The sequence below is a fragment of the Lycium barbarum genome, chromosome 12 (assembly GCF_019175385.1).
Source record: "Lycium barbarum isolate Lr01 chromosome 12, ASM1917538v2, whole genome shotgun sequence".
Taxonomy (NCBI): domain Eukaryota; kingdom Viridiplantae; phylum Streptophyta; class Magnoliopsida; order Solanales; family Solanaceae; genus Lycium; species Lycium barbarum.
This window is the reverse complement of record NC_083348.1, coordinates 56865197-56876893: the sequence shown is the minus strand read 5'-3', so window position 1 is coordinate 56876893 and position 11697 is coordinate 56865197. Positions and strand designations below refer to the sequence as shown.

The window sequence follows — 11697 nt, the reverse complement described above, 5'->3', positions numbered from 1 at the left end:
GACATTGAGCGACAAACTCTGCTATATCTCTTTTCATACCATCCCACCAATAAACTTCCTTGAGATCATGGTACATCTTTGTCGAGCCCGGGTGAATAGAATAGCGGGAACAATAGGCTTCTCCCATGACTTGCTGGCGGAGGCCTGCAACATTAGGAACCATAATCTACCTCGATATCTAAGTACTCCATCTCCTGTAATAATGAAAGGTGTCTTTTCCTTCTCAGGAGCTGTATCTCGATAATGAACTAAAACAGGATCCTCGTACTGACGCTCTTTTATATTTGCTACCAAAGATGACATCGCTGTATCTTAAACTGTAACTCCTCCATCACCTGAATCTATCAACCGAACCCCTAGACTGGCTAACTGACGGACGTCACAGGCTATCTCCCTTTTCTCTAGCTACACCTACGACAGGCTACCCATGGATTTACGACTAAGGGCATCACCTACTACACTGGCCTTTCCCGGATGGTACAAAATATTGACATCATAATCTTTAAGCAACTCTAACCATCGCCTTTGATGTAGATTCAGGTCCATCTGCTTAAACATATACTAGAGGCTTTTGTGATCTATATAGATAGTTACATGAAAACCATATAAATAGTGCCTCCACATCTTCAAGGCATGGATTATTACAGCTAACTCAAGATCATTAGTTGGATAATTCCTTTCGTGCTTCTTTAGCTGTCTAGAGGCATAACAACCTTGCCCTGTTGCATTAATACACAACCTAGCCCAACACCAGAAGCATCACAATAAATCACATAGCCGTCTGTTCCCTCCGAAAGAGTCAAGACGGGTGCTGAAGTCAACTTATCCTTCAATATCTGAAAATTTCGCTAACATGCATCCGTCCACTGGAACTTGGCTGATTTCTGAGTCAGCTTAGTCAACGGGGCTGAAAGAGAAGAAATTCCTTCTACAAACCTTCTATAATATCCAGTCAAACCCAAGAAACTACGTATCTCTATTAGTGTCGTGGGCCTTGGCCAATTCCTCACAATCTCAATCTTTTGGGGATCCACTCTAATGCCTTTATCTGAATTAATGTGACCCAGAAAAGCCACAGAGTTCAACCAGAAGTCACACTTGGAGAACTTGGCATACAACTCTCTACCTCGAAGAACTCCAAGCACTGCTCGTAGATATTCTGCATGATCAGCCTCTGACGGTGAGTAAACCAGATGTTACATCCCGTATTTTTGAACGTCGGATTAACTGTAAGTTGAGGTGGGGCCCACACATCAAGATTTTTTGGGACATGTGACAAATGATATGAATCACATATGTGAAGTTAAACACAACTCAAGAAGGACCCTTGGGCCAAATCAAAGTGAAAGTCCTCCAAACGAATATTTTTAAGAAAACGTTTTCGGGTGACCTGACTTTGGAGGGCAAAAACTGTATTATAAGTTTGGAATTTGGAAAACTACCATGAAATAGAAGTTGTAGAGAATTGAATTAGCTTTCCGCCCATAGGTCGTGGGTTCCAAGGTGATGTCGGTACAAGGAGATATGGACGTTTTAAGGTCGAAAGGTCAGTGGGCTAGGCCCAACTCGGGACCAACCGAGTTGGCCCAAAAAAACGAAAAGAAAAATTTAGGCCCAAGGTTAGAGGGTGGCCGGCCATACCTGGTCCAAGCCCTCCAAATTGATTAATTTCCATGTGCCAAATTAATATAAGGGGCCATATATGCATTATTTATTCATTAGAAACTTCAAGAACCAAGAACAAAACACAAAGAAAAGCAAAAATAAGGCCATTTCGGGTTTGGCCATAGGAAAATCACCCCTCAAAATCTTGCCTCTAAAATTATTTTCTTGTTGAATTCCTACTAAATTAAGTGTCCTTTACAACTTGGTGTAGTTGTTTTGGAAGAAGGAGCACTTATTTCTTCAAGTTGACAACTTGTTCAAGTGAAGAAATTTGTAGAAAAAGGTAAGAATCAATTCCTTTTTCTTATGTTATGAAGGTTTGTTTATGTTGTAGTATGTAGAAATGAGTGGAAATTATGGAAATATGGAAGTTTGCAAAGTGGGTATGTATGTGTGTAGAAGGATGAACCAATTTTATTTGTTATGTTAATTGTGTTGTTGAAGCCTTGTAATGGAAATGGAAGGAAATGGTTCAAGTTGGTATGGAAAATTGTTGAAAATGGTTATAGGAAATTATGTGATTTTAATGTAGTTTTTATGAAATTATGGAAGTGAAGTTCTAAATGTGAATTATTATGTTAGTTGGTGGATTTGGAGGGATGTAAGTCCATAATAGCATGAAAGATTGGTTGTTACGTTGTTATGGGAAGTTTTGTGATTTTATGGTAGATTCATGTAATTGTGAAAATGAAGTTGTTAAGATGTAAATTATGATTATGGTTGATGAAATTGGAAGATGGAAATATGTTATGAATATGTAGATTGAAGATTAGAAGTTTTGGATGGATTATGGTTTTGGTGGAAAGTTTGTATATTTTGTATATCTTGTGAATATTTTGAAGAAATGATATGAAATGCTTCCGAATTATATTGTAATGATCTTGATTAGTAATGAATGTAAAAACATTGAGATTGGTTTGGAAATGTGAAGTTGGAATGAAAGTTATTGCACTATGTTGGAAAGAGGACTAGTTATGCTATATTGTGTTGTGTAGTGATTGTTGTTGTTGTTGGTGTTGTTGTTGGGTTGTTGTTGAATTATTTTGGCCGAGTTAAATTCTCGGGGATGCTATATGTATAGGGGAGATGCTGCCCAAATTTCCGTAGACAAGTATGAATTAAGATTGAATTCTTAAAGGCTTGAAGTTGATATTTGGTAATTGTGACCAATTGTAGATTTTGAAGGAAACGGGAATTGAATTTGGAAAGGCGTAAAGAGCATACAAGGTATGTAAAGCTATCCCGATTCTTCTTTTGGCATGTCCTAGAAGTACTAGGATCGGATTCACGCATCGGAGAATATTCTGCTCATCGGAATCCGCGTCTGAAATTGTCACATTTTCGTTCAATAGAATTGAACCCTTTTTGTATGCTTTCTTGAAAATTATGCAAACCTTCCCCAAACTATTTGAAAGGTTATAGAATGTCCGTAGAACCTTCGTAGGTGACCCCATAAGCTTAAAATGCGTAATTTGAGCCCACCGCCTTGCTTGTCCCGAGGTGGGCCCACTATTCCCGGTTTTACCCTTATTGTACTTAAGGCTTGTTTTCGAGCAGTTTTTGAAAGAAATGTTCTGACTACTCTTTTAACTACTAAACAAAAACTGTTTTAAATATTTCATCAAGTCTTATAAATTGTTTTGGCACTCGGAACGATTTCAGAAATATTATGCTTCTGTAATTCATTATGACATCCGAAACTCACTTATTATGATCCCGTCTGACTTCATTGGATTGGTTTGTCATTGGTATGCCTCATCGAGTCTCTGAAAATACTTATGATAATTTAATTGCATTTAGTCTCTCACTACTCCACTCGTGGATGCCCCAATGTTTCCCACACTGAGCCCGGGCCAGGATATGTTCTCAAGCGACTTCCACTGCATTGTTCGCCGTGCCTCGATGTGAGGGGGCAGGTATATATGTACATGGGTTGTGGAGTATGCTGTGCCATGTACACACATTCTGATATGATATGATCTGATATGGCCATCTGATATGATATGTTATGTTACGGGGTTATCCCCTATTCTGCTCCTTATGTGTTGTGGCACCAGTGTCGGGGGGTGACCACGTTCTGTTTGCCGAGTCCCTTAGCAGGGGTCGGATATGATATGGTATATGTTTCTGTACACACTCCTCATGTTTTGAAAATATGCATTTGATACTTCGGATGTTACACTCACTCCTCTGTAAGTTCTGTTTCGGTTATGATCTTGTTCCGTAATGGGACCAGGTACGACATATGTTTTCAGCGAATACTATTTATGCTATATGATCAGCATTTTGCTAATCTGGATATTCAGTTCATTTTCTGTATCTTCTGCTTCGATTATGACTTTGTTTACTACGTTCCGTGCTTTACATACTCAGTACATATTTCGTACTGACCCTCTTCCTTCGGGGGCTGCGTTTTCATGCCGCGCAGGTACAGACGACAGATTTGCTGACCGCCTGCCTAGGATATCTATTCTGCTATTTTGGGAGTGCTCTTTTGTCCAGAGCCTATATGTTGGTACAGTCTGCTGCTATTGTATATATGTATGCTATTCAGGGGTATGACGGGGCCCTGTCCCGTCTTATGATTCTGTTATGTTCTGTAGAGGTCTGTAGACATACTTGTGTGGGTTCTGTATATGGTTTGGGATGATATGATCTGTGACAGCCTTATCGGCTTCCATGTACTATGTCGGTTCATTTATGATAATTACTAACGTCGATTGACTTTTACATTTAAAAATATTCTGCTGATATGCTGATTTGGGTTATTGGGTACGTATGGGTGTCCAGCACGGACACTAGTCGCGGCCTACGGGTTTGGGTCGTGACACCAGAATATCATCTATAAACACAATCACGAACAGATCTAGGGAGGGCCTGAATATGCGATTCATCAAGTCCATGAATACTGCTAGAGCATTAGTTAGTCCGAACGACATAACACGGAACTCATAATGCCATATCTAGTTCGGAATGCCATTTTTGGAATGTCTTCCTCCTTCACCCTAACCTGATGGTACCCTGATGTCAAGTCTATCTTCGAGAAGTATTTAGCGCCTTGTAGTTGATCAAACAAATCATCAATCCTCGGAAGTGGATACTTATTCTTTATGGTCACTTTATTAAATTGCCTATAATCAATACACATTCGTAAAGAACCATCCTTCTTCCTTAAAAATAATACTGGTGCTCCCCACAGCGATGTACTGGGCCTAATAAAGCCTTTCTCGAGTAAGTCCCACGTTGCTCCTTCAACTCTTTCAACTCCGCAGGTGCCATTCTATAAGGAGGAATAGATATTGGCTGGGTGTCTGGCAATATATCAATAAAAAAATCAATCTCTCATTCCAGCGGAATGCTAGGAAGCTCATCCGAAAACACCTCTGGAAATTCATTAACCACAGGGACAGACTGAAGAGTCGATGACTCTGCTTGTACATCCTGGCCTCGAACTATATGATAAATATACTCTTTTCTGATCATCTTCCTTGCCTTAAGGTAGGATGTTATACCCCGTATTTTTATACATTGGATTATTCGTGAGCTAATCGACATAAATTCAAGGATAAGATTATTTTGGGATATGAGACAAGGACTTTTAATCCCCGATTTTTAATAAGTGCACGATTTCTTGTAAAATTCGATTGGTGTAGAAATATTAGTGGAGATTAGGGATTAATTAACCATGATTAGATTATTAAGTGGGGATTAGTAATTAATTAAGATTAATTAAGGTTAAGTAGTGCAAAATGGACCCCACTATAGCATGGCCAAATCTGATTGGTCCATGCCATAGTGGGACATGTGTCCACTTCATAGGCAGCATATAAAGCCTAATTTGATTACTAAGATTAGTCATTCATTTCATACTCATCTTCAACTTAGTAAATTAGAGAGAGAAGCTCTAGGCAAGAGAGAGGACCACACGGCCATGGCTATGGCAGCTCTTGAGCAAGCTCACGGTCAGCCCTTTTCTTCACCATTAAATTGATCATCTTTAAGTTCAAGTGGAGAAAGAAATAGAGATTACAATAGCCATGGCATCTCACGGCCATGGCAGTCTTTGATCAACTTAAGTTTGCTAAGGTAAGATTTAATCCTCTCCTACATGTTTTAGAGATGATTTGGTCTATGTATAATTTGGTAGATGTGGAATTGAATGTAAGGAATTATGTGTGTTGATGCTAAGTTTCGGTTGGGGGCTGTGTAATCTAACAATGGTGAATTAATTTTAATTAGTATTGTCATTGTTGTTGTCATGGATTATATGACGAAAGTGAAAGAATTTGATGGTTAAAGTTGAAGTCGTATTTATTTAGTGGGCTGTTTTAAGAACTTGTTGTAATATTAAGGTAGTTTTATTGTGTATGAATAATTGATGTTGTTGTCGTGTATTTGCAAATGTGATTTACAAATTTGGATGAAAGGAGTGTATGAGATTGTTGGGCATTGTTATGATGTAATTAGAGGCTGTTTTGGACGTGTTGTTGTTCTTGTTGCATTGGAGGATTAAATGTAGTTAAGATTATGCCTTGTGTTGTTGTAATTGTTGGGCTGTTATAAGATCGTTTCGATGAAGTGTTATGGCTATAGATCATTAAGAATAACTTGAATATGTCGTAGTCGTTATGTTGACGGTTATCGAATGTTGGAATGGTGTGGGTTGTTTGGGATATCCTTGGGTCTTGTTGTAACTAGTTCTTGATGCGATAACTTAAATGTGCCTTGGTTGATGCTATGTTGGTTGTTGTATAGTTGGCTTAAATGTGAGGAAATTGAGCGATATAGGGGAAGTGCTGCCCAATCGCCTAGAAATAAGCTACTAACATTGAAGTACGTTTTATGCCTTTCCATAGCTTAACCATAGTCTTAACGTCTTAATATAGGTTGAGACACTTCGGGCAGCGTATACGTATTGTACCACGGATAAGCGTTAAAGGTATGTGAAGCTAACCCTTCTTTCTTTTTGGCATGATCTTTATAAACAAATAGACGACGAGCATGTGACTTTAAAGAAACTCTTATTCTTAGAGACACTAAGATGGATAATATTCTTGATTCCCAGAACTTACTTCATTGTGTCTTGATACGTGTCTATGATTCCTGAAGTTCTATTTGATATATTCCATAGTGACATTCGAAGGATACTTGATGTGACTATTGTCTTGATTTCCAAATGATAGTTCGTTTTGAATATTCTATTGAGTCTCAGATATAACTTAGTTTGCATATGGTTGCTCACTACTCTGCTCGTGCATGCTGTAATATATCTTTCACCGAGTTCCGGGCCGGGTATGTTTTCGTGCACAGTTCCACTGCATTGTTCACCGAGTCCCTCACTAGAGGGCCAGGTACGGTATATATATATATATATATATATATATATATGAAGATATGATGATGATGATGTGATTTTGGCGCCGAGGATGGTATATGATGACTTATTCACCGAGTCCCATAATGGGCCGGATATGATATATGATATAGACATGCATGATTTTCATATCGTAAGGCACTTGTGCATTGGTATCTTTGATTATCATACTTGCCTCCTGTATTCGTTTATGCAGTTGTGATTTTCCTTATTGTATTACATGCTTTATATACTCAATACATATTCCGTACTGACCCCCTTTCTTCGGGGGGTTGCGTTTCATGCCCGCAGGTACGGATACTCGATTTGGTGATCCTCCAGCTTAGGACTTCTACTCAACTGTCTTGGAGAGCTCCATTGTTCCGGAGCCTAAACTTTTGGTACAGATATTTTGATGTATATATATATATATATATATATGTTTATCCAGGGGTACGACGGGGTCCTGTCCCATCATATTTCACTACTGATACTCTTAGAGGTCTGTAGACATATGTGTAGGTTGTGTATAAGTTTTGTTCAGCTGTGTCTATGTGATTTGCTATGGATATGTCCGTCTGTAGTGGCAGCCTTGTCGGCTTGCGTATCGTATTGGTATGTAGTGGCAGCCTTGTCGACTTGCGCATCATATTGGTATGTAGTGGCAGCCTTGTCGGCTTGCGTATCGTATTGGTATGTAGTGGCAGCCTTGTCGACTTGCGCATCATATTGGTATGTAGTGGCAGCCTTGTCGGCTTGCGTATCGTATTACGTTCTGATTAATCGTGACTCCTCAGGAGACAGGTTGTCTTGATATATATATATATGACGTTATGAACCTTTAGAGTTTTTGTAAGTTTCCATATTGTTCCTAGTTCAGTCTGACTATATCTAACAGGTACGTATACGAGTGTCCAGCTCGGGCACTAGTCATGGCCCACGGGGTTGGGTCGTGACATAGGAAATAAACCTACCCTTTGGTGAAGTAGCCTCACCCTTCCACTCAAGGACTGGCTCATCGGGAAACTGTAATCGAACGATCTTTGTTCTGTAATCAACATTAGCATAACAAGAAGCCAACCAGTCTATTCCCATAATAGCATCATAATCAACCATATCTAATTCAATCAGATCTGCCAGGGTATGGCTATTACAAACTATCACTACACAACCTCGATATATTCGCTTAGCTAAAACCGGATCGCCGACTGGCGTAGATACCTCAAACGGTTTAATTAACTCAGGCTCTATTCCAAACTTTCTAGCAACAAATAGGGTAACATATGATAAAGTAGATCCTAGATCGATCAGTGCATACACATCATAGGAGGAAACTGATAATATACATGTGACGACATTAGGAGATGACTCACGATCCTGTCTACCAGCTAATGCATAAACACGATGCTGAGGACCGCTCGAGCTGGATGCTACGCTTCTCTCTCTGCCATATCCTGCTGGTACCCGAGAACCTTTCCCTGAAGGGCGTACTGCAGAGGAAGAACCAGCTACAGACATAATAAAATAAGTTCTGGGAATCAAGAACATTAGCCATCCTAGTGTCTCTAAGAATAGGAGCTTCTTTGGAGTCATATACACGTCGTCTGTTTGTTTCATAAAGATCATACCAAAAGAAAGAAGGGATAGCTTTACATACCTTGTCGCTTCTCAAGTTAACCTTAACTTAGGTCTCGGGCTTCACCAATCTACAAACAATACCAAATGTGCCAATAATCAAATTAGGATACTCTTTCAAACAAATCCTTAATTACTTAGAAATCTAATGATATTCGGGTAGCATCTTCCATAAAAACTTAATAATCCTCATGATTCCAATTTATCCAAAATGTCAATCACAATACCAATAACGATATCAACAAATACATATCCCAATAGAATCAAATCCATTCTTAAATCACCTCCAAACCAGCCCAATATACATTCCTATACCGATACTCGTATACACTTCTTTATTTTGGTATATACATAGTATAACAACAAGCACAACCACAACAACCACAACCAATTTCACGATATTCCAGCACACCAAACAATCTATAACAACCATGAAACAGTCCATATGATAACAATAACAATTTATCCGATTTCCCGCAATTAATTCTGTAGTTCTCATCTCACAATTTATCTATGACCGGGATGAACTTAAATATATCAAGAATAGGAGAATTCTTACCTTATATGCCAAGAACCACTCTTTTTCCATCTTACTTTACTTCAAAGTACTCTGACTTCCTTAATGGGAAAACGTTGCTTCCATGTTTTATAAGAGAACGAAAGTAGTCTTCAAAAGAGGGTGAGATTGTGGAATTTCTTACTATTCTACACATAAAAATAAATGGAATTTGTTGAATAGAAAACCAGCAACTTACACACTGAAATAAAGAGCGGAAAGAACTAAAGTGAAGTATATATAGTTTTGTACTATTATGTATATATATAAAGAGGTACACATATGTGACCTTGTCCTTATACACGTGGGGACCCCTCATATTCTTACATCTTAATGAATCATGTCACAATGTTGACTCTTACCTACACGCAGCCACATGAAAGAGTTGGTATTTAGTCACCACTCATCCATGGATTTATTTATTCATAAGTGAATCATATTCTTTTGGCCGTAGGGCCCACCTAATTCCATATTTTAGTGTGGAACATTCTGATCCCCACTTATAAGCACTATACACCACTTAATTGTATTAGTCATATTTTTGTTTCCTTGTAATGCATACACATGGCCATGCCAATACACTTGTCCCTTTATTCATTTTTTTTATGAAAACTTGCTTAGTTTATCTCTTGCAATTTAATTCCCTGCTCCCAATTTATTTAAACATGGACCACTTTTAATACACTTCGTATACTCATTATCATAATCACGTGGTAAAACTCTAGTCCATAGTCTCTTTATACCTACACAAATATTATTCTCAATTACTGTCGTCACACTTGTTAAGGCCTAAATTATTTTTGGACTTCATTCCTCATATATACCAAGTTCTTGATTTTTATGCTTCAATATGACTAAATCCTCCGGCTCTGGTATATTTGTCCAGTTCACTTTCCTAGTCCAAAAATACGGAATATTATAGCTTGGACCGTATTTCATTCAAATAAATTTCAAACCTCGACGAAACTTATTTTGTCCGATTCATTTGACTTCTAATCCTTTGAATACATCTGTACCATCACTCTAACCACCTATAAGATTGAGGGATAACCTCACTTCCGTTACTAATGTCATTTAACTCGCACGCTTCCCAACGTATGAGAACACGGGATGTAACATCCTTCCCCCCTTTAGAACATTCGTCCTCGAATGTTAAACTAGTCTTGCGCTCCAAATACTTCCTTAAATGTTCTTTTATTGAATTATGCCCTTCACATGCCTCTTTCGTTGGTCGATTCCCTTTAATTTATTATAACGCATTCCAGATCTCTAAGTACCCATTCCCATAATATTTCCTCTTTCTGTTGCTTCTTGAGGTAAAAATTCCACGTCGTTGTCTTTACTCTCCTCTTTATTTCGCAGTTGGTTGACAGTTGTATTGTGAGTTCTTCTGCTGAAATCTTACTCTCTCCCTGGTGTACTTAGTCATAACTCGACTCTTTCTTCTTCTATAGTTACTCCCTTAAGATGTATCGTTCACTTCACCTTACCTCTTAATCTTTAAATAAGATTTTATAACGCCCAGACGTCCCTCGTCGATTTATTAGACTTTACAATTCTTGGAGTATTTCATGCCACTGGTAACCTGTAGACCCTTCGCAGATTCTACGAATAAAATGAAATTTTCCAAGGTGTAACATTATTTTACTTCAATAACCTTACATTGCTCTGCTGTTCCAGTCCATATTCTGGAATCTTCAGCCTCATGTATCACTTCTCGACTTTCTTTTTAAAAGATTTTAATAGTCACTTTGCTTCTAGCTCTTAATCTCGATCTTTAGAGTTGGCTATCAAGTAGCGCTGGAGTTCCCTCATATGATAACTTTACATAGCTGCTCTGTGATCCGTCTATTTTTAACTGGTATAATTCTGAAAGAATTTTTGATTTGACATATAAATTTAATGTCATCCAGTAACCAGTTTGTTCCGATCGTCTCGCTTGAACTGTCTCACTATTTCCCTTAATCCAACTTGTAACACTTTAGGCATATTATCCCGTGCCGTTTCTTTATTTTTAATTCAAACCCTCCTATTGCCTTTTTACTCAAATTTTTCTCTTAGTTTCTCCGTCACACATTATGTTGCAATCTTTACAAGAATATGTGAAGGTGCTCAAATTAGCCCGAGACATACCTTAGCGTCGTCTCACTAGTCTTTATGCTTTACCTTGCATCCTCATCTTGTATCTTTCAATCAGTATTGGGGCTCAAATATGGCCGTGTCCTATTAATTTGGCTCAAACCATCTTACACCTTTCCTTAGTGTATCCAAATATCGCATCCGTATTGTCGGGCATGGATATTTCCCGCATACAAGCATATGCGTAGAATTTGGGGGACCGTAAACACCAGTTAAGAATGGGGCGTGAGCATGATCGGGGTCGTAATAAGAGGACTATATTGTTAGATATGGCTTGTGAGTCCAGGGGAGGACAGAGACAACAGCATTCCCAGTATCCCTTTCATGCAGCAGGGAGTGGACCTCTGCA

General features: G+C 38.5%; 1 long non-coding RNA gene across 1 annotated transcript; it reads left to right on the top strand.

The window, feature by feature from the left end:
- Positions 1-1763: 1763 nt before the first annotated feature.
- Positions 1764-4386, top strand: LOC132623347 (uncharacterized). The gene is made up of 3 exons (XR_009576206.1): positions 1764-1948; positions 2842-2892; positions 4094-4386. It is a non-coding gene; the product is annotated as an uncharacterized LOC132623347 (long non-coding RNA).
- Positions 4387-11697: the final 7311 nt, after the last annotated feature.